This window comes from Heloderma suspectum, chromosome 1 (assembly GCF_057233095.1).
Source record: "Heloderma suspectum isolate Gila_16-S chromosome 1, 16-S_ref, whole genome shotgun sequence".
Classification (NCBI taxonomy): Eukaryota; Metazoa; Chordata; class Lepidosauria; order Squamata; family Helodermatidae; genus Heloderma; species Heloderma suspectum.
In genome coordinates this window covers 401,699,939-401,725,763 of record NC_139458.1, presented here as the reverse complement: position 1 = coordinate 401,725,763, position 25,825 = coordinate 401,699,939, and positions in this window count along the sequence as shown.

Genomic DNA, 25,825 nt, shown 5'->3' with positions numbered 1-25,825 from the left:
CATATAGCTATATGTGTGAAGGCCCCCTCTCTGCAGATGCTCATGCTGTACATATGGATGCTGGAGGAGGGAATAATCAGTGCGTATGACACTGGGGAGGGGCCGGGCTACTCAGTGTGGCCTCATGCATTAGTCCAGACTGTGAGGGAAATGTCTGAAGAGGGCTAATACATTTTCTGTGTCCCGAGGTAAACTTTGGTAGAGTACTTTGGTACAGTTTTGTTCCAGTATATGAGCTGGAGTATTACAGTCTCATCTAACAACTGTGCCATTACTTTTAAATGCGAAGCCACATAATAAAATAAGATTTTGAACAACTGGAGGGGGTAGGGGTAGAGTTCCTTTTTTAACCTCTTATTTAATTTAGTTTGTTTTTTTCTGATATATGCTATTTAATTCTCCTCCCCTCCATTTCCCCCCCCCCATTCTTTTCTGTTGTAGATAGTGGGTAGAGGGTTGCTTGCTATCATTTTCTCTACTGTCTCTCTCTCTCTCTCTCTCTCTCTCTCCTTCCCCCATTTGATTAGTGGACAAACCAATCAGGAAGCTAGATAAGAACTGTATTGTCTTTCTCCAATAAAGAACATAAAAATAACAGTTGACTCCTGACTTCACCCAGACACAACTAAGTCCAGTGACACCTAGTGATTAAACTATATGATGACACTATCCACAAACTTCTAGGTTCGAATAACTTCCTGTTGAATTAAAAGGGAAGCCAATAAAAGGTTTTTAATGGCAAATTAGAGTGCTTTTCCACTTGTTTTTCACTGAAGACATGGGGGGAAAATGTGTTTAGCAAGCACGAGTGGATTATTAAATAGCTTTATCTCCATTCCACGTTTCTTTATAAATAAGTCAAGGTTTGTTGCAGCTTTGTGTATGTGCCGAGAAACCTTCAAGAGCTCTAAACAGTGAAATGTTTTGAATGAAGATCCTCTTGCTAATGGGAGCATTGGAATAAAAACCTGATCCAATGATATATTAATAAATATGGTTAGCAATTGGAACACACAAAAAGGGAGCCTTGTATTTTACTTTACTTCTGTGGAAAGACTTTACCTTTCTTTGAACTGTACATCATTATCATGCCACAAAAACCTGGGCCTTCAGAGTTATGTTACCTTTGAGGAACTCCATCCCTGGATAGTGCTCCACATTGAAGGTTGTTCCTTTCAGGATCTTAGAAGGCTGGTTCTGATTTGATTGTCACTTTAACTCGCTTCTCTTGTTTCAGTTTTTTTTTTTTTTAATGGACTGGGGGAATTGGTTTTTATGGTGCTGCTTTTATTGTAATGTTAATGTGTTTTCGATGTGTGGATGTGCTTGAAAGATGAGATAGGGTTTGTTTCAAAAAAATTGATAAAGGAATGAGAACTGGAATTTATTTATTTATTATATTTGTCTATTATATTTGTTACATTCCAGAAGTCATTAACTTTCAGAAGTCATTTACCTTCTTACGTATATTGTTCTCTTTTCATGACTGTCGCAAGTTGTGCTGAGCAGGAGTACAATTTAGGGAGAACCAGTGTGGTGTAGCGGTTAGAGTGCTGGACTGGGACTCGGGACATCTGGGTTCTAGTCTTCTCTCAGCCATGAAGCTCACTGGGTGACTTTGGGCCAGTCACTGACTCTTAGTCTAACCTACCTCACAGGCTTGTTGTGAGAATAAAATAGAGGAGGACCATGTAAGCCATCTTGGGTTCCTTGCAAGAAGGAAAATGGCAGGATATACATGTAATAAACCACTACCACAACAACGCATGTGTTTCAGCTGCATATGTTTATTGCTCAAGGGCACCTATATTTCTGGCCAATAAACTAATTATATATGTGGAAGCCCAGTTCATATGTTCTTTGGCCCCACATTATTGCCTACAATAGTGACCTGAATGGGTTTGTTAAAAACCAAAGGTGGGGAATTTGTGGCCCTCCAGATGTTGTTGGACTTCAACTCATATCATCCTTGAACATGCTGACTGGGGATGATAGGACAAATCTGGAGGGCCACAGGTTCCCCACCTTTGTTATAAACAATTCAATGGCTTCATGCACAAGGCATGCCTGCCATTAATGCAAATTTAAGATTTTTTTATGAAAAAAGTGTGACTTTCTATTGTTGATATTATTATAATTATAAAATTCATTATGATATATTTAAAACAGAAGCAAAAAACCCTCCAAACTGCAACGTATATATCCAACAGCAAATCTTTAAATCCTGTTTTCCCTGTGCTCAAACAACTGCATAGCTCCTAATCCATTTCCAGGCCAATTCAAAGTACTCTTACTGTGACTTTAAGCCCCCTTTACCTTTAAAGTTGCTTACCTTTAAAAGACCCATCATTGCTTGGGCCTAGGGATGTTGTCTGTTGCCCCCCCCCAGCAACTCCCTGACTGTGTGTGCCGAGACACTGTTCACACTTGCCCTCAGCTCACGCCCCTCTCGTGTCCTCCAGGACTCACCACATAATGCCTCTAATATTGCGCATATTAAGCTTTCCTGGCCCCAAACTGCTCATATTTAAATATGCACATTTTTTAAACTTCCTTTTTGCGCACACAACAAAGGCGGAAAAATGGCAGGCGCTCACGAGACAGGATCACAGTGAGTCCGGGCGACTCGCTGAGCTCGTGGGCGGCCCACGCACAGGTCCGGGGGGGGCAAGTGGGGGCCACGCTTCTGCGGGCGCCCAGAAAACCCAAGCTGAGAGGGGTTCTCACATCCCCACTTGGGCCCAAGATATCTGAATGACCACCTATCTCCAAATGAGCCCACGTTTGCAGTGAACATCATCACACTTTTTAAGGTACCTCCCCACACACTAATACCAGAGTTTGGGTATTCTCAGTGGTGGCACCCCCAGTTATTGAATTCTCTCTTCATAGAGATGATTTCTTGGCTCCTATTTTGCTGTCATTTGGGCACTGAAGAGGGTTTTTTTCCTAAAGTTTTCCCAGGCATTTTAACTAGGAATTTTAGGCAGAAATCCTAAGCTCTCAGAGAGAGCAGCTGAGGGGCTGATAGATATTGCTGATAGAAATGTAACATTTCCAGAGATTTTGAAACCATGGGTTTGTTTTTTCCTGGATAAACCAAAAATTGGGGGAGGAGGGGTGGAAATTGCAATGTATGCAGTATTTGCTTTCTTAACTACATACAATGCATCATTTATAACTTCAGGCTCAATCCTAGGGCCCCTAGACATGTCTGAGGGGCCATAGGATACTGGGGATTTTCACCTCCAAGTCCATAGATACAGCTACGACCCCAGTCATGAAAATCCTTGCTCGGATCATCACCTCTGCCCCCACTCCAAACTGCTGCAGAAAGCTTTGCAGCAGCTTCTCTTCCAAGGTTGGTGACATGAACTTGGATGAGGACAGGAGAGGAAAAAGGGGGCATGCCAGTGGGTGGGGAGGGGAAGGAGGAGAGGCCAAGGATATGTTGTGATTTCTCCAGCCCCAAGCCCACCCCTGCCAGTGCAGCGACACTAGCTGGGCTCAAAGGCTTATCTAGTGGAAAAATTTGAAAAGGAGGACAGGGAGGCAAAAATCATCTCCATCACTCCCCCCTCCCTTGTTGGCAGCAGCCTGGCAGGGCAAAGGAGTCTCAAAGTTCAGAGGCTTCCATCTATGGATGGATGGGTGCCCCCCCCCATCCAGGTCCTCTGGGCACTGCAGAGCACCTGCCCCACTCACACATCCCTGGACCTGCACTTGCCTCCCCTGTGCTTGCTGAGCCACCCACATTCACCAAGGACCCGTCCGTAAGCGCTGCAACACCATTGGGGCAGGGGGAATAGTGATCACAAAAACAAAATATGCATACATCTAGATTTCTGCAAAATTTCAATGAGCTTCTGCCACACATTGAAAACATAGTTGTTCAGGCAGGCATTTGGGGTGGGTTAGGGTACTTTTAGACAATGTTTTAATGTGTAATTTTACGGTTGTAAATTGTACTGTTGTACATTGCCCAGAATGGCAGGGTGACCAGCCAGATGGGCGATCAAGAAAATAAATAAATAAATAAATAAATGGCTCAATGAATGGTCCACATATACACAAGATTCAAAGGAGAATAAATTTTGGAGAAATCCTCATAGGTTGGGTTCTGGATACTTGTGCTTACCTAGTTAGGTGGTGGCTGAGGTGTGTGCTCGAGTGTCCTGTCTTTCATTGTACCATCATCTCTATGGCAGCCTGTAGCCTCCTTGGCTTCCCACACTTCAATTAAAACCCAGGGGAAGACATCGTGAGGCAATTCTTTGAATAGGGGTTTTTCAGATCAGAAAGCACAGGCAGCCTGGGAGGCTACAGAGGAGTGGGAAGGTGTGCAATAGAAAGAGAACACGGCACCTTTTGCCACCTCACAGTGATTAGGTACGTACGCTCAAAAACACCACCAAAAGGAATAATAAAATGCCCTGAGAATGATGCAGAAAAGTGGAAGCCTCAATGCAGTTGAGGGTGTTGCCACTTGGAGTGGCAGTGGAAAAAAACAAAAAACCCTTAGGAAAAAAGAAAGACATTTGCTACACCCCCTGCCAATAGTGGGTCCTGTCTGTGAGAAACGGTTGGAGAATTTCTCCTCCCCTTGGAGAAATTCGGTGCCCACAAATAATCTGGAGAATTGGGGGGGGGGGGCATTTGTGCACAGCTCTAAAACTAACCAGGGGAGCATATAACCAATTTAGCATATAAAAATGTGTGTGTGTGTGTGGGGGGGGAGAAGTGCCAACTCCTCTGCCATGGACTCTTCTCCGACCTCCATAGGATTAATCTCTGATGTTTTATAGGGTGGCCACTTGTGAATTGTTAAAAAAAAACAAAAAACGAGGGCAAGGCTCACCAAAAAAGAGGACAATGATTTGCATAAAATCTGCATATGTTAATTTATATGTATAGATTCAAAGTTAGAAATAATTATTATACATGAAATAGAAATACAGTACATCTCTCACCATAGCGTGGAAGATGTGACCAGGTGACCTGTGTGATTTGTTCAGTCTGTTGTCCGGGTGCTGTAGATGGGCTACTTCAAGGCCCATCCCTTCCTTCTCATGGTTCTTGATCATGAAACTAGGCTTGGACTGGACAGGCCTTCAAATAGAGGGAGCCTTCAAAATAGAGGACAGTCCTCTGCCAGCCCTCCAAATATAGACTGTCCTCCATAAAAGAGGACACATGGCCACCCTAACTCTACCACTGGTTTGTGCCACCTTGCATTTTCTGCTTCCATTTTAACTTTATTTTTATTCATATTTTATTATTGTGTCCCTGTTTTCTCATGTTTTGTAAGCTGCCCCGGGACAGTGTTTGATGCTGAAAGTGATTAGAGATGTGACTGAAGGGTTGCCTGCACTCATAAAGCCCATTGACAGGTATCCCTTTCTTCTCATCCATGTGGGAACAAATGATACTGCCAACTGGAGCTATGAAGAAATCACATCAGACTTTGAAGCTTTGGGAAGGAAACTCAAGAACTTTGGGGCCCAGATAGTTTTCTCATCCATCCTTCCAGTAGTTAGAAGAGGGACAGCGAGGGAAAGAAAAATATTCTGGGTGAGTGACTGGCTATGAAGGTGGTGCCAACGAGAGAGATTTGGATTCTGGGACCATGGGCTATACTACCTGGAAGATGGACTGTTGGCAAGGGACGGGTCTCACCTGTCACCTCACAAAGCCTGGGAACAATGTGTTTGGCCACACAGGAGGGCTTTAAACTGAATGCTATGGGGAAATGAGACGTAAAGTTGGGGGTAACAATGGACGAAGGCTCATGCACCTCAATGGAGAGAACAGCTCTAATAGCGCCCAATAATAGTCTTCAGAAACATGTAGGAAGAAAGCCAGACTATAAAGCACATGGTCTTCAATGTCTATATACTAATGCCCAGGGTATGGGAAACAAACAGAATGAACTTGAACTCTTAATACAGGAGGGAAATTATGACTGGATAGGTGTAACTGAGACTTGGTGGGATGACTCCCATGACTGGAATACAGCAACTGAAGGATATAACTTGTTCAAAAAGAACAGGAGGAACGGAAAGGGAGGTGAGGTTGCACTATATGTTAAAAATACACATCTCTGCACAGAAATACAGGAGGATGAGCTTGGTAGCCCCATCGAGAGCATCTGGGTTAAAAGAAATGGAGCAAAGAATAAAAGGAACATGGTGGTCGGAGTCTACTACCGGCTACCTAATCAAGGAGAAGACAAGGATGAAACTTTTGAAAAGCAAATAGCCAGTGTTTCAAGGAAGCATGATGTAGTAGTAATGGGGGACTTCAATTTCCCTGATTTGTTGGGAGACAAATTCTGCAAAACATTACCCCTTCAGAAAATTCCTGACTTGTGTGACGGATAATTAATTTCCTCCTACAGAAAGTGGAGGAAGGAACTAGAGGATCGGCTATCCTTGACTTGATCCTAACCAACAGAGATGACTTAGCAGATAAAGCAGGAGTTACAGGAACTTTGGGGGAAAGTGACCATGTTATACTTGAGTTCATGGTTCTAAAGGAAGCAAAAGCTGAGTGTAGCTAAATGCGTACCCTGGATTTTAGGAAAGCCGATTTTAATAAACTCAGAACAATGATCAGTAAGGTCCCAAGGCAAGCAACTCTAACTTGAAAAGGATTCCAAGATGGGTAGGAGTTTTTAAAAAGGAAATTTTCAAGGCACAATTACAAACAATTCCAACAAGAAAAAAAGGTGGAAGACAACAGAAGAAGCCAATGTGGCTTCACAAAAAGCTTAGGGATGACCTGAAAACAAAAAAGCACACATATAGGAAGTGGAAGAAAGGACAAGGAACAAAGGAAGAGTACAGGCAGGTAGCACAGAATTGCAGGGATGGCGTCAGGAAGGTCAAAGCTGAGAAAGAGCTGAGGTTAACGAGGGAGGCTAAAAGCAACAAAAAGGCTTTCTTCAGATACATGCATAGTAAAAGACAGAAGAAAGAAATGGTGGTTCAACTATTAAATAAGGATAGCAAATGATAACACATGACAAAGAAAAGGCAGAAGTGCTCAATTCCTACTTTGGCTTAGTCTTCTCCCCAAAGAGGGTCTATGACCCCCCTGGCAAAGGCAAAGTACAGGCTGAAGGAGCAGGATTGCAGCTTGAGATTGATAGGCATATGGTCAGGGAACACCTAATTACTTTGAATGAGTTCAAATCTCCAGGGCTAGATGAACTGTATCCTAGAGTAATGAAGGAACTGGCAGGAGAACTCTCAGAACTACTGTCTATTATCGTCCATTCGGAGCCAATGTCACCCTTGCAGCATTCCGCGGAACCTCCACGGGAGGCTATCTCAAACAGCTTTTTAGAAGGTTGAAAAACCTTTTTATCTCTTCCCTGGAATGAAAAGGGGAGGCAAGGCAGCATCTGGATGAAGTCTTGGTAGATTAGTCCTCTCTGCGAAGCAGCAGTGGGGCTGGATTCCGAGACTGCCCTCCCAGAACTTAACCATTGCCAAAAGTTGTTTTGAAACTACTATCTAAACAGGAGAAATTAGGGCTGACGTGCTCCATTGTAATTTATGGATTAAGAAATACCAACAATATCTGAGGAATGGTTTAAGAAATATTAACAATATTTGAGGATATTTGAGGACCTGCAAGATCTGTTTGAAGAGAAACATGGCTACAGCAAGGAGAAAAAAAGGAAATGCATCTCTGCCTACTCCCCTTTATCTCCTTTGGCAAAGGCACCGAGAACCGAAAATATAGGGGTTATTTACTCTGATAAAAGCTTTGTCTTCACAATTTGCTGAACAGGCTAAGAGGTTGGATACAATTCAAAAATCCATCACCACCCTGCAAGGGGCTGTGGATTTAATTAACACTTCTTGGCAAAAAATGGAGGTGAAGGTTAACGAGCTGAAAGATAGAGTGGCAGTGAATGAAACTGCCTCACAGGTTTTTTTCAACAACTCTTTTGTCAGAATTTCTCAACTGGAGGCTTTTACACGCAGGGCAAATGTACATATTATTGATATTAAGGATTTGCCTAGTGATGTAAATTTGTCTATTTTTGTAGATAAGCTTTTGCATGAGATACTCCCTGTGCCATCTGAAGGGGAAGGATTGCAGCTTGAGATCGATAGGCATATGGTCAAGGAACACCTAATTACTTTGAATGAGTTCAAATCCCCAGGGCCAGATGAAGTGCATCCTAGAGTAATAAAGGAACTGGCAGAAGAACTCTCAGAACCGCTGTCTATTCTCTTTGAGAAATCATGGAGGACGGGGGAAGTGCCACATGACTGGAGGAGGGCTAATGTTGTCCCTATCTTCAAAAAAGGTAAAAAGGAGGAACCTGGGAACTACAGACCAGTCAGTCTGACATCAATCCCTGGGAAAATTCTGGAGCAGATGATAAAGCAATCCATCTGGAAGCACCTTGAAAACAATGCAGTGATTACTCGAAGCCAGCATAGATTTGTCAAAAACAAGTCCTGCCAGACGAATCTGATCTCATTTTTTGATCAAGTAACCTCCCTTGTAGACCATGGGAATGCTGTAGACATCATATACCTCGACTTCAGCAAAGCTTTCGACAAAGTGCCCCATGATATCCTGATGAGCAAACTAGCTCAAAGTGGGCTAGATGAAACAACGATCCAGTGGATCCACATTTGGCTACAGAATCGGACTCAAAGAGTGCTTATCAATGGGACCTTCTCAAACTGGGGAGGGGAAACGAGTAGGGTACCGCAGGGCTCAGTCCTGGGCCCAGTGCTCTACAACATATTTATGAATGACTTGGAGGAGGAGGTGCAGGGAATGCTGATCAAATTTGCAGATGACACAAAATTGGGCGGGATCGCTAATACTTTGGAAGACAGAAACAAAATTCAAAGTGATCTGGATAGACTGGAGTGCTGGGCAGAAAACAACAGAATGACATTTAATAGGGACAAATGCCAAGTTCTGCACCTAGGAAAAAGAAACCAAATGCACAGTTACAAGATGGGGGATACGTGGCTCAACAACACTACAAGCGAGAAGGATCTTGGAATTGTTGTCGATCACAAACTGAATATGAGCTGACAATGTGATGTGGCTGCAAAAAAGGCAAATGTTATTTTGGGCTGCATTAATAGAAGCATAGCTTCCAAATCCCGGGAAGTACTAGTTCCCCTCTACTCAGCACTGGTTAGGCCTCATCTGGAGTACTGTGTCCAGGTCTGGCATCACACTTTAAGAAGGATGCAGACAAACTGGAGAGGATTCAGAGGAGGGCAATGAAGATGATCAGGGGACTGGAAACAAAGCCCTATGAAGAGAGACTGAAAGAACTGGGCATGTTTAGCATTGAGAAGAGAAGACTGAGGGGAGATATGATAGCGCTCTTCAAGTATTTGAAAGGTTGTCACAGAGAGGAAGGCCAGGATCTCTTCTCGATCATCCCAGAGAGCAGGACACAAAATAATGGGCTCAAGTGACAGGAAGCCAGATTCCGGCTGAACATCAGGAAAACCATACTGACCGTTAGAGCAATACGACAATGGAACCAATTCCCTAGGGAGGTGGTGGGCTCTCCCATGCTGGAGGCGTTCAAGATGAGGCTGGACAGCCATTTGTCAGGGATGCTCTGACTTGGATTCCTGCATTGAGCAGGGGGTTGGACTCGATGGCCTTGTAGGCCCCATCCAACCCTACCATTCTATGATTCTATGATTCTATGATTCTATGATTATTTACTTGATATTGAGCTGGAATTCCATATGCCAAAGAGACTGGCTATACAATTATAGTCCAATTTACAAGAATCTCCACAAAAAATATATATCTTGTGTTTGGAAAGAGGGGGTGGAAATCTTTTTTGGAAACAAGATAAAGTTATGTTATTTCCGGATTACACCAAAGACGTTGCTGAGAAAAGAAGGCAATTCATCAAGGCGAAAAAGCTGGCAAAACAAATGAACTTGCAATTAGGGATGTCAGAGAATTCCGCGATGGATCTCAGTGAGGCTGAATGCCAGTGCATTTGGCCCCCCGAAATCCATTGCGGAACGAAGCCCCTGCCCCCCAACCCACGAAAGGCGCACGGGAAGAAGTCCCTGCTGCCCCCATCCCACAAAAGGTGCACGAAGTGGAGCACTTACCTGCTCCCGTCTGCGCTGCTTTGCGAATGGCGGCCGTCCTGCGGCCGCCATTCGCTTCCTCCTCTTCATAGCTGTGATAGGCTACGTAAGTGTTTACATAGCCTATCACCGAGGGGGGGGAACCCAGCATACTCAAATGGCGGCGGCTACCGCCATTTGCGTACACTGGGGTTTTTCCCCCTGCCATGATAGGCTACGTAAATATTTACATAGCCTATCACGGCTCAATACAGGGATGCAAATGGCGGCGGCTACGACAGCCGCCATTAGCGTCCCTGCAGGGCTGCCCAGCGGCCGGATGTCCAGTTGTGGGTGGGCGGAGTCAGCTGGCGGCTCCGCGGCTTGGCTGCAGAGTGGAGCCGGTTGGACAGGATTCCGGGGGGGGAGGACCAGATTGCCTCCCTGTCGAGGATTCTGAAGGGAGAGACGGAGCACCTCCCCCCCACCGCGGATTGCCCGGCGCGGAGCCAGGTAGGTGTTTCGTACATCCCTACTTACAATATCACTTAAAATATCCTGCTACATTTTGCATTGTTTCTGAAGGTCAGATGAAGAAGTTCTTAAATCACAAAATGGCGAAGGCATGGCTAAATGCAAAAAACACGTGAGATTTCTGTTCCAGCCCCATGAACTGGAATCCATCAACATGCTTTGTTAACTGGCTATGTTTAGTCTGAATGACTCAGGCTAGGCCAGAGTTAATTGCTATATATATATATATATATATATATATATATATATATATATATCTGTCTGCTTTCTCTCATTTTTCTCTCTCTTTTTTAAAAAAAAAATCCTTAAAAAAAATGGATATGACATACTGTACCTAAATATACTGTTTGAGGGTGTATAGAAATGTGCACACTCATTTATATATCTAGTATAAAATATATTACTGATTGTTGTAAGGTTGTTTTAAAGCTTTATTATCATATAACATTATAAAATTTATTAGTGATTTGTTATTATTATTATTTATCCTTTTTTAATCTTCGTTTTTATTATTATTACTATCATTATTATGAGACTGGCTAGTAAGATTTTTGGCTGGTTAAATTCTTAAGCTTTACTATTATATGTTAATTGAAGAGCAATATATGGTTACTGGAAATGAACTGTAGGCCTGCTTCCTTGCTATAAGACTGATGACATGATATGATTAATCATGCTGTATTGAATTGTAATATTGCTAGGGATGTCAGAGAATTCCGCCACGGATCTCGGTGAGGCCGAATGCCGGTGCATTCGGCCCCCCAAACTCCATGGCGGAATGGCCTTCCCCCCCTGCCCCCCCCCCACAGATCCCCCCGGGACAAGACTTACCTGGGGCAGATGTTCCGGACGGCGGCAGCTCCAGCGGCGGCTTCGGCAGCAGCGGCTGGTCTTCCGAACGGCAGCCCCCGCCGCCACCATTTGCAGTCTGTTTCCCCCCCCATTTGTGATAGGATACGTAAAGACTTACGTAGCCTATCATGTCTGGCTTTAAAAAAAAAATGTACGCAAATGGCAGCGGCTACGGCCACCGCCATTTGCGTTCCTTATTTTTGGCCATCTTAGTCTACGTAAATATTTACATAGACTAAGACAGAGAAAATAAGGGGAACGCAAATAGCATAGCAGATTTAAGAATACATTTTATTCTATGTAAATATTTATGTAGACTAAGATGGCCAAAAATAAGGAACGCAAATGGCGGCGGCCGTAGCTGCCGCCATTTGCGTACGCATTTTTTTTAAAAACCAGACGTGATAGGCTACGTAAGTCTTTACATAGCCTATCATGGCTGACTACAGTGATGCAAATGGCGGCAGCTACGGCCGCCGCCATTTGCATCCCTGCTAGCCAGCGGCTGAATGTCCGGCTGCTGGCGGAGCCTGCTGGCGGCTCCACGGAATCCCCGCAGAGCGGAGCCGGCTGGCCAGGATTCCAGGGGGAGGGACGGAGTGCCTCCCCCCCAGCGGAACCCGGCGGAGCCAGGTAAGGGGGATTTCGTACATCCCTAAATATTGCCAATATTACAGGTATAATTTTGAAGTAGAATGGGATTTGAAGCCTGTGTGTATTGGAGTTTAAATTTAATCCTTTTAAATAATTTTTTCTTTCTCCTTTATGGTTATTGCTGTGTCCTCTTAAGAATATTGTATTGTTGGGAAACTGTAGCTACCGACCGATTAGGTTGTTGGTACTGTTTATTTCATTTATAAAGACAAAATAAAATAAAAAGTTTTAAAAAAACATACAAACTACAATATATTATATTTGAGCAATCATGGAGGAATACGACAATGGAACCAATTCCCTAGGGAGGTGGTGGGCTCTCCCACACTGGAGGCATTCAAGAAGATGAGGCTGGACAGCCATCTGTCAAGGATGCTCTGACTCGGATTCCTGCACTGAGCAGGGACTTGATGGCCTTATAGGCCCCTTCCAACCCTACTATTCTATGATTCTATATGATATAATCCCCTCCAAATAATTCTTAAAAAAACACATAAATCAAATACAATAATAAATAGGAGGAATAAACTTGTTGCTCCAACAGCAATCTCTTTGCCCTCCCTGTTGAAATCTGAAATGGCCCACTTGGCCCTGAGATGACTAAAGTCCTTCAGGGTTTGGTGAAGATCTCTTCTAGCCATTGGCATCTCTTCCTTTCTCTGCTCTGAAAACAGGCGAACATTTATGCTTTCTGGCTGCAGTGACTTGAGAGAGGAAATGCACAATACACAAGAGCACAGCAGCACGTGGGCCAAAGGTGTCGGACGAAGCAATACATGCAAACGGGTTTCACTAAGCCTAAAAATTAGTTGACCCAGAAATTGCTTCTCCCCTGACACAGTCACAATATGGGCTGTGCATTGTTGTAATGTTGCTACAGTGACCATCAAGACCCCTGGATGATACCTGTAGGCCTGGTTTCTTTGTTCTATTCAGCAGAGTTTTTGCATGGCTGTGTTCATACATGGCCACCAATGTAGCTTTGGACTCTGTATGATCATTTGAAATGTACAACAACAGAGCAGCAAGGATCTGCGGACAAAACCGCAAAAGCCTGAATGGAAGAAGCTTCTTTTCTCTCTCTCTCCTCTAAATAGAAAGAAACACAGCACAGGGACATTTGATTTAATGCTGATTTAAAGAATTGCTTACCAGAGCTTGGTTGTGTGTTTTTTTTAAACCCCTCACCCCTTTCGTTTGAAAAATGTAATTAAAAAAACAGTTATCTGAAACTGGCAAACATTATTAGAAATTCAGAGTTGATTTTGCTTCCTCTGGAGTTTTATTTCTAAAATCAAAACACCTCTCTGGTTCGAAGTTCCGAACCTTACCTCTTTGAAGAGGAGTGGGCTGCCAATTTGCTTATTCCTTTTGGAGGAATCAAAGTAGCCCTGAGTGAAACTGGAGGGGATTGAAGAGAAAACCTGCTGATTCCACTGAAAGTGACCCATGTTTCTGTGAACATGGGCTGACCTCCACTAATATGGATATGGGTCACAGGGTAATACACGTTAAGCGTACTTGCTTCTATTTTGCAATCTACTCCCCCCCAAAAAAATTGGCAGTAGCAAGGATTATGTTATTATTAGATTATTTTCTCTATCTGTAAGTATAGCTGTGTGGGTTGACAGTATAGGCACCTGTTTTGTTTATTTGTGTATTCATTTAAAATATTATTAGGCATTGGAGAACGTTCTCAGAAAATTACTTTGAAGCTTATTTCAGCTTGCTCCTGTTTTCATTTTCAAACTGTTTCCTGCTTATTCCAGTGGGAGAAGTGCACATTTTTGGACGTATTTTTCAAAAGTATGCACTTTCCCTCCATTGACTAAAGTGTGGAAATGGGGTTCTTGTTTTGTTTTGTTTTTTTAAAAAATGTGTATTTAAAACTGCACATTACTTTTAAAAATGCATCTTTCCAAAACCATTGAAAATTCAGGAATTTGCAAACATTTCTCAAAAAAGGTCTCCTGCTTGCATTTAGGATTGCGAACAAGACTTGTTCACATAATTTGTGAACCGAAACAAAATTGTCATACATCCCTAAATATTGGTAGACAGCCTTTTAAGGTAAAATCCTTCCAAGGTGGCTTCCAACATCTAATTTTACCATCTGTGAAAACAATAAATTTTAAAGCCATGGAGCACCATAGTAATGATTAATAATGAATAAATGATGGCAGTAACACTAAAACAGGGAACATATCACTCAATAAATACAGTAAGATCAAATAATTAATTACAGCTAAACAGTGTGTGCATGGTGTGTGTGTATGGATTTTGGGTTGCTAAACAGTTTTGTATGGATTTTGTATGGATGCATGGATTTTGGTTTGCTAAACACTGTTTTGCTAAACAGTATGTGTCTGTGTGTGTGTGTGTGTGTGTGTGTGTGTGTAGGGATGTATGGATTTTGGTTTGCTAAACAGTTTTGTATGGATTTTGTATAGATTTTGTATGGATGCATGGATTTTGGTTTGCTAAACACTGTTTTGCTAAACAGTGTGTGTGTGTGTGTGTAAGGATGTATGGATTTTGGTTTGCTAAACAGTTTTGTATGGATTTTGTATAGATTTTGTATGGATGCATGGATTTTGGTTTGCTAAACACTGTTTTGCTAAACAGTGTGTGTGTGTGTGTGTAAGGATGTATGGATTTTGGTTTGCTAAACAGTTTTGTATGGATTTTGTATAGATTTTGTATGGATGCATGGATTTTGGTTTGCTAAACACTGTTTTGCTAAACTGTGTGTGTGTGTGTGTGTGTGTGTGTGTAGGGATGTATGGATTTTGGTTTGCTAAACAGTTTTGTATGGATTTTGTATGGATGCATGGATTTTGGTTTGCTAAACACTGTTTTGCTAAACAGCGTGTGTGTGTGTGTGTGTGTGTGTGTAGGGATGTATGGATTTTGGTTTGCTAAACAGTTTTGTATGGATTTTGTATGGATGCATGGATTTTGGTTTGCGAAACACTGTTTTGCTAAACAGTGTCTGTGTGTGTGTTTGTATGTAGGGATGTATGGATTTTGGTTTGCTAAACAGTTTTGTATGGATTTTGTATGGATGCATGGATTTTGGTTTGCGAAACACTGTTTTGCTAAACAGTGTCTGTGTGTGTGTTTGTATGTAGGGATGTAGGGATTTTTCTGTCTCATCTGTGTTTCACAGATTGTCAGTCGTCTTTCATTCTGTTGCCTGCTCATGGAGGGGATCTGATTTTTTGTTTGAAAATGTCATTCATTTGCAAATGTGCATTTGTGCTACTGTGCACTTGCACAAGTGTGAATTTGCTCCAATATCTCCCAAAAGTTAAGGGGAAAAAAGGTCCACAAGTCTGTGGATTCTCACATGAGTCAGAAAAGGCTGGACCATTATGAAATCTGCAGGTCCAGTTCACAGAAATCTGACCTCATCCATTGCAGATTTCTCCAACATCCCTATTTGTATGTGTACAATGTCACATGCACACCGAAAGGCAGCAGTCTTAAAAGTGCTTACCAGCCTATTTTTGCTTAAAGCTCTTACTGGCAGTAACTAAACTTTCGGAGAGGCACTTCAACCTTTCAGAATGGGGGGGAAACTGCACAAAAGCCAGGAAGCCACCAGATGATTAGAAGTCAGGGGAAAAGGGGGTGTGCCAAGAAAAGGGGGCATGTCCATCTGGGGAACCCCAAAAGGACAGACTGGAACCTCAGGTGGGCTGGATTCGGGCATTAGGCCAGTGATTGTGCACCCCTAGTGTAGAATAATAACCAGCTGCCATCCAACTGTGCTGTAAAATTACCACAATATATAAATGTGGTATAAAATATGTGACATAAAACGAAGAGGGAAAAGTCTGCTTTACTTGGATCAGATGTGTGAAGGGCAAATTGAATGATTCCCTGTCCCTAATGGAAGAGTAGCTCTTCACCCCGGGTGAGATTCTGAAATTCAGACCCTGTCACACTCCTATTAATGACATATTTTGGAACACAGTGAAGTTCTGAATGCCTCTCCATGAGCACCCCCCCCCCCGAGCCCTTCAGTCCTTCCCCACTGCCCTGTCTTGTCCCACTTATCCAGCAGTGGTGGCAGTAGTGAGATGTACAGGGAAATTTCAATGTGAGGCATCCCTCTGTGGTGCCAGGGAAGAATCACTGAAAACAGGAGAGCTCATCCCTAACTGGCCTGCAGCCTAGTTGTAGTTTCGTTAGGGATGTCCATTGATGGGAAATCCAGCCCTTTTGGGGCTCCCCAGATTTCTGTGGCATCCCCGGCTCAGCTTGCATTTGTGAGCTGAGCTATGGGCCTTTCCTGAAATCCAGGAACTTTTTCCATTTTTTAAAAAAATCCGTAAATAGAAATTTGTGAAAATTGCACCTGCAATTTGCATAATTTCTATTTCCACAAATAACACCCCCTTGAAAATCCACAAACTGGCCCAACTCGATGCAGATCAAGTCAGGCCAGCTCACAGGGAAGCAAGCCAAAGACTGGGGGGCTGGGCTGCTGAAAGCTAAGTGAGCCCCACCCCTTGGACAGATTCCTCCGACATCCCCAAGTTTCCTTCGTGAATTAGTCACATAGGTGTAGAGATGATACCAACATTTCTAATCACCTTTGGAAGACACCAATGCTCAGCTCATAATATAGGAGGATTAAATGATTAAAAATAATAGATGATTAAAAAATGATTAAAAAACCATTTCCTCCAGAAACCCTTTCTGTCTCAGAATATAAAGTAGGGATGGGTAACATCCAGGCTTCTGGGGGGCAATTTCCTCCCAACACAGAACCCACCAGGGGCTGTAACCTGCGGCACTGCTGAAATTCAGTGTCAAGAGTGGGGGTGGCGGAGCTGATTTCCCTTTAAAACGGAGCATGCAGGGAACATGTGGCTTGTTTTCATTCTCCCTGGGTTCTCCGTCTGGTAGCAAATTTGGTGGAGCAGCAGCAGCAGGGCAAGGGGCCCCACCAAATCAGCCGTGTGTGTGTGCATGCAGTCCATGGGCCGTGTGTTGCCCACCCCTGATGTAAAGCAAGTAAAAGTGGGCCAAATATTCTTCCCTCACCAGCACTTTCAGTGGGCTAGTCACCCCTCATAGAAGTGGAAAGTGGAACAGCAAGTTATAAATGTAATAAATTAATTAAAATAACAGTTACTTTGGGGAGTGGAGAAAAACCAAAGAATGTTTGGATGTCAGGTGGGATTACCATAAAGACAAGATGGCCTAAGTCAATATTGGTCTTATGAGGCATTCTGTCCCTAATGATTAAGCACTGATTAAGCACTTAAGCCCCTCTCCCTCAAAACAGCCTTTTGAGGGAGAGGGGTGAAAAAGGAGAAACTCTTTGACCCCTTCTCTTTATGGTAAACTCACCCATGACCTGACAGTTCTTCGATTTTGCCTGCCCCCCCCCCCCGGAGATTAATCTGAATTTGGGGGGGGGGTTGCCCCATCTCCATCTTTTAAAAGTAATGAAAAGGTCTTAGCCCAGCACTAAAAACAAAATTCTGTAGTACGTACCTGTCAGGAGTCACACACTTAACTGGATGAAGTTGTATTACAACACAGCCAATCAGATTTAGTAACTTAATGATTTCACTGAGGGTAAGTGAGAGCAACTGAAAATGAGAACTGAGGGCAAGGTAAATAAAAAAGCAGACAAGGAATGTTTTTGTTTGTTTGTGTTTTTTAAAGACCCCCCCATCTCCCCCAAAGAAAGCATTTTTAACACTGCTCAACATCTCCAAGAAGAACGGTAAGTCATTTTCATCTGCTTCATTTTAAATTTGTTTCCCACCGTTAAGTTTATCTTTACTAATTGTAGTGCTACACTGAATTCTCAATAAAAATTAGAAAGAAAGAACACCTTGGGGGTGAAATGAAAGCCAAGATCTGTGTGGAATAGTGGCAGAAGCTTTCTTGGAGTGGGATGACTGTGGTTGAATGAAAATTTTATCTTGACAGCAGCTTCCAATATCCAAACCATTTTCAAAGTTGATTTTGATGTGAACCACAGGAGGTGGGACTTCTGGGATTTGCATCCAAATAGGAACCCTGCAGACTTCTTCAACTTCTGGTGACAAAAGTATGACATTTATGATCTGTGACGGTTATTCCATGTATTCTAGTTGCCAAAAAAAGGAGAAAAAAGAAGTGTTGAAAAAAATGCGAATTTTATTTGCCACAACAACAGATTAGTAAACAGGAAAGGGTTGATGTTTCCATTCTGTGTATTTTAGTCCCTAGTACACTTTACAGGTACTGAAAGGATCTGTCTAGATGTTTTTGTTCTCAGAAAAAGCTCTAAAGCACTGTTAGGGATGTATGGATTGTGTAAAAACCATTCCTTCTGTGTTTCATTGTTGGGTGCCTTCCATTGCATTGTCCACTCACCAATGGAATCAGATTTTTTTAAGTTTCCAAACTTGTGCAAATTTGCATTTGGGCAAATTTGTGCTTGTGTAAATGTGCAAATCCCTCCAAAATGTGCAAATCCCCCCAAAGTGCAATTTTTCACACTTTATCTTATGGGGGGAATGCACATTTTTGGCCATTTTATTTAATTTTGCATATTTTTCTATTACTACATTTGTGCAAAATTCCAGAAAGTTAGAAAAATGATCTGTAACTCCATGGAATCCACCCAGCTGTGGAAAACTGGTCCACTGCAGAATCCACAGGTCAGATTAATAAAAATCCAAACTCATTTGATTCTGTGGCAGATTTCTCTGACATCCCTAAGACTAAAGGGGCAACACAACAGGCAGTGCTGCTTTGCAGGTTCCATTCAACTGAATGGAGCCCAACACAAGCCACATTGAAATTAGGGATGCATGAGAATTTTGATTTTGCTCATGAAACATGCGAGCATGTAATGTTCACAACCCCAAACACAATTGCAAGCACAAGCATGTGTCTGCCAAAAATGTTTGTAAATGGCCGAACATGTGCTCATGTTTGGTTTGCAGAACTTTCTCAGTTCAATTTGGGCAACTTGCTTAATTTCACAAATTTCCCCATAGACTGAATCACCCCCAATTTAGTCTATGGAAGAAAGTTGCAAACATTAGGAAAGTTGCACAAATTTGGAGAAATTTGTACAAATTTGATGTTTGAGTGCAACTCAATTAGTGCAATTTTCCTGTACACAGAGTGAGCAGCAATCTGAAACACAAATGGGAATTAGGCATAGGGATGTCCATCATTTGCAAATCTGGCCCTTTGGGGGCCTGACAGATTCCTGCTGCATGCCGAACTTGGCTTGCATCTGTGACCCAAGCTGTGGGCTTTTCCCAAAATCCAAGAACTTTTGTGAGGGGATTGTAAATAGAAACTTGTGCAAATTGTGGCAGCAGTTTGAGCAATTTGTGCAAATTCTGGCCGTAAACTGCTTAATTTATGCAAATTGTGGCCATAATTTGCGCAACTTTCTATTATCATCATCATAATCATCATTTATTACATTTCTATACTGCCCAATAGCCAGAGCGCTCTGGGCAGTTTACAAAGATTAAAAACATTAAAAATACAATATACAGAGATTTAAAACCATTTACATAAAAAACACATGAACAGACAATATACACAAAAGAAACATATGTCTAAAACAACTTCAAACAAACAATCTCAAAAACAACCATAACCATAAGGCATTCCAGGATCAATGAAACACTTATCATATACTGCCAAATGCCTGGGAGAAGAGAAAGGGCTTAACCTGGTGCCAAAAAGATAACAATGTTGGTGCCAGGTAGGCCTCATCGGGGAGATCATTCCATAATTTGGGGGCCACCACTATTTACAGGAGGGGGGGAACCCTGGAAAATCCCTGAGCTGGCCCGCCTCGATGCAGATCAAGTCAGGCCAGTACATGGGTTAGTGAGTCAAAGTCTGGGGGGCCAAGACAGGCATGAGACGGGCTGTGAGATGATGTTCAGAGAATTGAAGCAATCTCGAACACTGCTCGTTCACCCATCCCAAATTGAAATACATAGAGAATGGGCAGCAAAGCTTGTGTGTGTGTTGTGTGTGTGTGTGTGTGTGTGTGTGTGTGTCCACTTATGCTATGAAGGGTGAGCCAGCAAAATTCTCAGTGCAAAAAGGAACATTTGAGAGGTCCAAGATGTTTCACAAAAGACCTCCACACACACCAAACATACCTGTTTTGCACCTAGCTGTTGGTGTTCAGAGCCCTGATTGGTTGCTTTGGTACCCCCCCCCCCCGGTTCAAATTTGCCTCTGGTTTCTAGTAACAGTGATGCCATCATGCAGCCAATCGGACATTGTTGAGAACAAACAAAGCTAATTCAGAGTGAGCGCACTGCCTAGTCAGAGAAGACTAGCTCTAACTTTGCATTAGCTTTGCATTTGCTTGCTTACAGCAATGTCAATATGTAGCAATATCTCATTGGCTACATGTTGACATCACTGTTGCTAGCTTTTTTACCAAAGGGGGGCACTTCTTGCAGGGGGAGAAAGGTTTTGCTAAAAGCCCTCCCATATTTCAGCTCAGCCTCTGCAGATAGGAACATTAGGAAGGAAGGAAGGAAAGAAAGAAAGAAAGAAAGAAAGAAAGAAAGAAATGTTCTCATTGGTGCCATTGGGGTGTGTGTGTGTGTTACAAATGATCATCTAGATTTCACTTTTATAGACCTGTTTAACATTCTTGGGCTTGTTGAACAGAAAATGGTCAGTATTTGCCCAAGATGGTAATGATGGTCTCATACAGAGACAGCGGTTGCCCGACATGACATCTCTGTAATGAGGCTGTGTATGTGGTCACTCTGATTTCCATGATCGCTGTGGCATTTTTATGGGGGCCACTACTGTGAAACGTAAATCTGGATCAATGTCCTATCACCATGCTGAATACCAAGCTTGTATAACTGAAACATTTTGATGTAACTGGAGGCCCTCAAACTGATGCAGCAAAAGTAATTTTTTCCCCTTCCTTGTCAGTTGGCTTCTTCTCTGTCTATCTGACTATTTCACTGAAGCTTGAATCCTAAGAGGCTTGAGTTGGGAGCCTCCAGTCCAAACCTAGATGAAGGAAGGTCAACTAATATCCAATGAGTTTTGATAGATGCAACAAGTTCACATAAAACAGGGGTGAACAACCTTTTTGGCCATGAAGGTGTCTGCTGGCATGCCAGAGGACATGCATGCACGTGCACATGCATGCACACACACACACGCACATACAATCATACACTCACACTCATACACTCACACACCCATCCATACATATACACACACACATACTTATTCCCATATATATACACCCTCTTCCTCGCCCCCCCCCCCAACAAAATGTAGAGGAGGAGGATCATGTATGCTGCCTTGGGCTCCTTGGAGGAAAAGGGGATATAAATGTAACAAATATATAAAATAAATAAATTCTCAAGAAGATGCAAAATCTCCTGACCCTCCAGGTTTTCGGAACCCTGTTACCTGAAAACTTTAACTGGAAAAGGATTGAATTGATATGGAATTTTTGCGATGGGGAAAGAGGGGAGGCATGCTACCAGTATGCCCCCATAATTTAATCGGTAAATAAATGACTAAAAAGTTCAAAACATTCATGCAGACTCTCTGAATGGAAAGGTGTGGGACTCAGCCCTAACTGGATAACTTGGATTTTTTTTTCCCAGTTCCAGATGTTGACAGGGGGGTAGTTGTGTTTTTCTCAGCAGTGAGAGAAAGGCATTCCATATGCCCAAAGACACAATTTGTGGGTTGTCATTCCACAAAAGCTGAGACCTAGCATTAAAACCAAAAACCAAAAACCAGGCTTGGGGTCTGAGCCTTGGATCAGATTAAGCTATGCTTAATAAATGTATGTTTTTTTCTTTTTTCCACTCTAATGTTTTCTAACTTTCTCCCATATTTATTTTAAACTACATATTATTTCAGATTAATTTGTATGTGCATTTTACAATGTTGCTTACCTTACTCTGATAAACAGGATGAAGAATTCTCTTTTTTCCAGACCTACCTGGCTCTAATCTTTAGTGACATATTGCAGATTAGAAAGTAATTCCTAAATAAATCTCAAGGACATTTAGTAGGGGAGGGGGGAATAGATAGCACTTCTCTGTTAGAATGAACATGTCATGAATGTAGATTATATGAAGCAAGTCTGAAAATGTTTATGTGGAAAATAGCTAGGGTTACCAACTTACCATAAAAACAATACTGATGTGCCCTGCTCTTGTGCCTTTAAGAGCTGAATCTGATTTCTGACCTGCAGAACTCAGCAGGCAATGTTTTTCATAACAGATAAATATGATCACCCTGCTAAGGTCCAGCCATCAAGCCACTGTAATAGCATGAGAGCAGGGGGCAGTAAAAAAAAGGGGGGCAACCCCCTAAATGGGATTTCTTAGCAAAATGCTAACTGCACAACTTATAGGCATGCTTGAGGATTGAACTGAATCTGCATTTTGAAGAGAACCAACCTGATTCACACTTCCCAAGGTAAAAAGTGAATTGGATTTGGAATGAAGTTATCCTTCACTTGCCCTTGTTTGAATTTTGTGATTATAGTCCTCATCTATTTTGTTTTTACCAAAATGCATATGAAAATGTATATTTTAGGACAACATGTGTACAAAATTTACATTTTGGGGTAAAATGCATAAAAGTGTGCTTTTTGTAAAAACAACTTTCAAAACCTAACATGAATTTTCATGTGCTTTTTTAAAAAAATCCACAGATTGATATGGAAACAGGACAGAATGGACCTATGAATGAATCCATGAAAAACTGTCACAGACTGGAAATAGACTGAGTGTCCATCCCTAGCAACTTAAGCTGTGTTCAGCATTGAATAGTGCATGTGTGGAATAGTATAGCAATGCCAAACACATAGCATGTGAAGAGGCTCTGGGGAGACTTAAGTTTTTGCGTTTCTTGTATTGTAAGCCTAAGGCACTGCCTTGTATGTCTACAAGGGCTTACAAAGCTAGGAGGCTTGTAAATCTAAATCCACATCCTATTAGACAAAAGAAGGCTTCCTTCAGAAAATGGAAGTCTTGCCAAACAAGGAGAAGAGAAAGGAACACAAACTTGCACAAAGGAAATCCAAGCAGACAATAAGGGATGCAAAAAAGTATTTTGAGGAGCAAAACTTGTAAACCGCCCAGAGAGCTTTGGCTAATGGGCAGTATAGAAATGCAACCAACCAACCAACCAACCAACCAACCAATATTGCAAATAACATTAAGACCAACAACAAAACATTATTTTAAAACTCTGAAGCAGAAAACTGGCTAGGGAGGCAGTTGGTCCATTGGATGACAAGAAATTTAAACTGGTACTAAAGGAGGAGGATAAGGACATAGAAGAGAAGATGAATGAATTCTTTGTGTATGACTTTACTGCAGAAGATGTAGGGCAGATACCAGGGACTGAACTGACATTTTCAGGAAGGGTATCTGAGAAACTCATGCAAATAGTGGTGATAAGTGATGAATTTCTAGGACATACTGATGAATTGAAAACAAACAAATCACCAGGACCAGATGGTATCCATCCTAGAGTTCTTAACTCAAATGTGAAATTTCTGATCTTCTGACAAAAATGTGTATTATGTCCATAAGATTGACATATGCACCAGAGAAATGGAAATTGGCCAATGTAACACCAATTTTGAAAAAGGTATCCCCTGGGGTGGGGTGGGGGTTCATTCTAGGAAATTATAGGCTGTGTTCACTTAACATCTGTTCTGTATAAATTGGTGAAAAGTATTATTAAAGATAAAATTATCAAGCATATAGGAGAAGAGGTCATGCTGAGGAAGAATCAAGCATGACTTCTGCAAAGGTGAGTTCTGTCTCACTAACTTTTTAGGGTGCTTTGGGAGTGTCAGCAAGCATTAGAATAGGGGTGATCTGGTAGATGTTGTCTACTAGGACTTTCAAAGGGCTTTTGACAAAGTCGGTCACTAAAGACTCCTGAGCAAACTTAGCAGTCATGGGATAAGAGGAAAGGCCCTCTTATGGATAGAAAGCAGAGAATAAGAATGAATGGACAATTTTCACAACAGAGGGATGTAAACAGTAGGATCCGCTAAGAATCAGTATTGGGACTGGTGCTTTTTCATACCTTGTTGATAAATGACCTGGAGTTAGGGGAGAGATGGCTAAATTTGCTAGTAACACCAAATTATTTAGCATTGTTAAAATAACAAATGACAGTGAAATGCTCCAAAAGGATTTCTCCAAGTTGAGGGAAAGGATATTAAAGTGGCAAATGCAGTAAGCAAGTGTAAAGTGGAATGAACAATCCTAACTTCACAAATAAGCTGGTGGGGTCTGAGCTGGTGGTGACTGACCAAGAAGAGATCTTGGGGTTGTGATGGACAGCTCAATGAAAATGTCAACCCCATGTACAGCAGCCATAAAAATGGCAAATTCCATGTTGGGCATAATTTTTTTAAAAAGAAAAGAATTGAAAATAAAACTGCCAATATCATACTGCCCTTATATGGTGGGAGATTCAGCTATGGTGGGAGATTCAGGTTAGATAAAATGGCTTATTTCTTCACACAGCACATAGTTAAACTATGGAATTCGCTACTGTGAAATATAGTGATGGCCACCAACATGGATGGCTTTAAAAGAGGATTAGACAAATTTATAGAGGATAAGGCTATCAATGGCTACTAGACATGATTGCTATATATTACCTCCAGAATCAGAGGCACTGTATACCATTTGCCGTGGAACATGAGTTGGAGGAGGCTATTGCACTCATGTCCTATTTGTCGGTTTCCCAGAGTGATCTGGCTGACCAATGTGTGAACAGAATGCTGGACTAGATGGGCCTTTGGTCTGATCCAGCATGGCTCTACTAATGTTCTTATAAAACTGGAAATTCCTGACTTCTCCTAGATACAACTAAGTCCAGACTAATCTAGATGACGACACTGTCTACACAGTTCTAGGTTCAAGTAGCTGGCTTTTGAATGAAAGGGGACACTATGAAGTAATTTTTAATGGCAAATCAGAGTGCTTTTCCACTTGTTTTTCACTGAAGATATGGCATGGGAGGAAAATGTGTTTAGCAAGAACAAGTGGATGATTAAGTAGCTTTATCTCCATTCCACATTTCTTTGTAAATAAGTCAAGGTTTGCTGCAGTGTTGTGTAAGTACAACCCCGCCCCCAAACCCAAAACCCTTCAGAGCCTGAAACAGAAAAATGCATTGAGTGCAGTTTCTCTTGCTAATGGGATGGTGGGAATAATAAAACTGAGCCAATAATATGTTAATAAATAGAGTTAGCAGCAATTGGAACAAAAAGGGGAGTCATTTAATTAACTTTTCTCCTGTGGAACCATCGATAACCTCCCTATAAATATAAACTAATGCCACCAACTTGGGTAGTTTACAAAGGGATTAGAGAAATTCATGGAGGAGAAGGCTGTCAATGGCTGCTATTTATGATGGCTATATATTACCTCCAGTATCAGAGGCAGTATGCCTTTGAATACCAGTTGCGACAGAATGTGGGTGGGAGGGTGCTGTTGTCCTCATGTCCTGCTTGTGGGCTCCCCATAGGCATCTGGTTGGCCTGAACCAGCCTGGATGTTCTTATGTTCTTAAAACAGAAGTTAAATAATAGGACATAAGAGCATCAGATCACTGATACATTAATTGAACTGTTGACTCACACTTCATCCCATCTTGAACCATATTAATTTAAA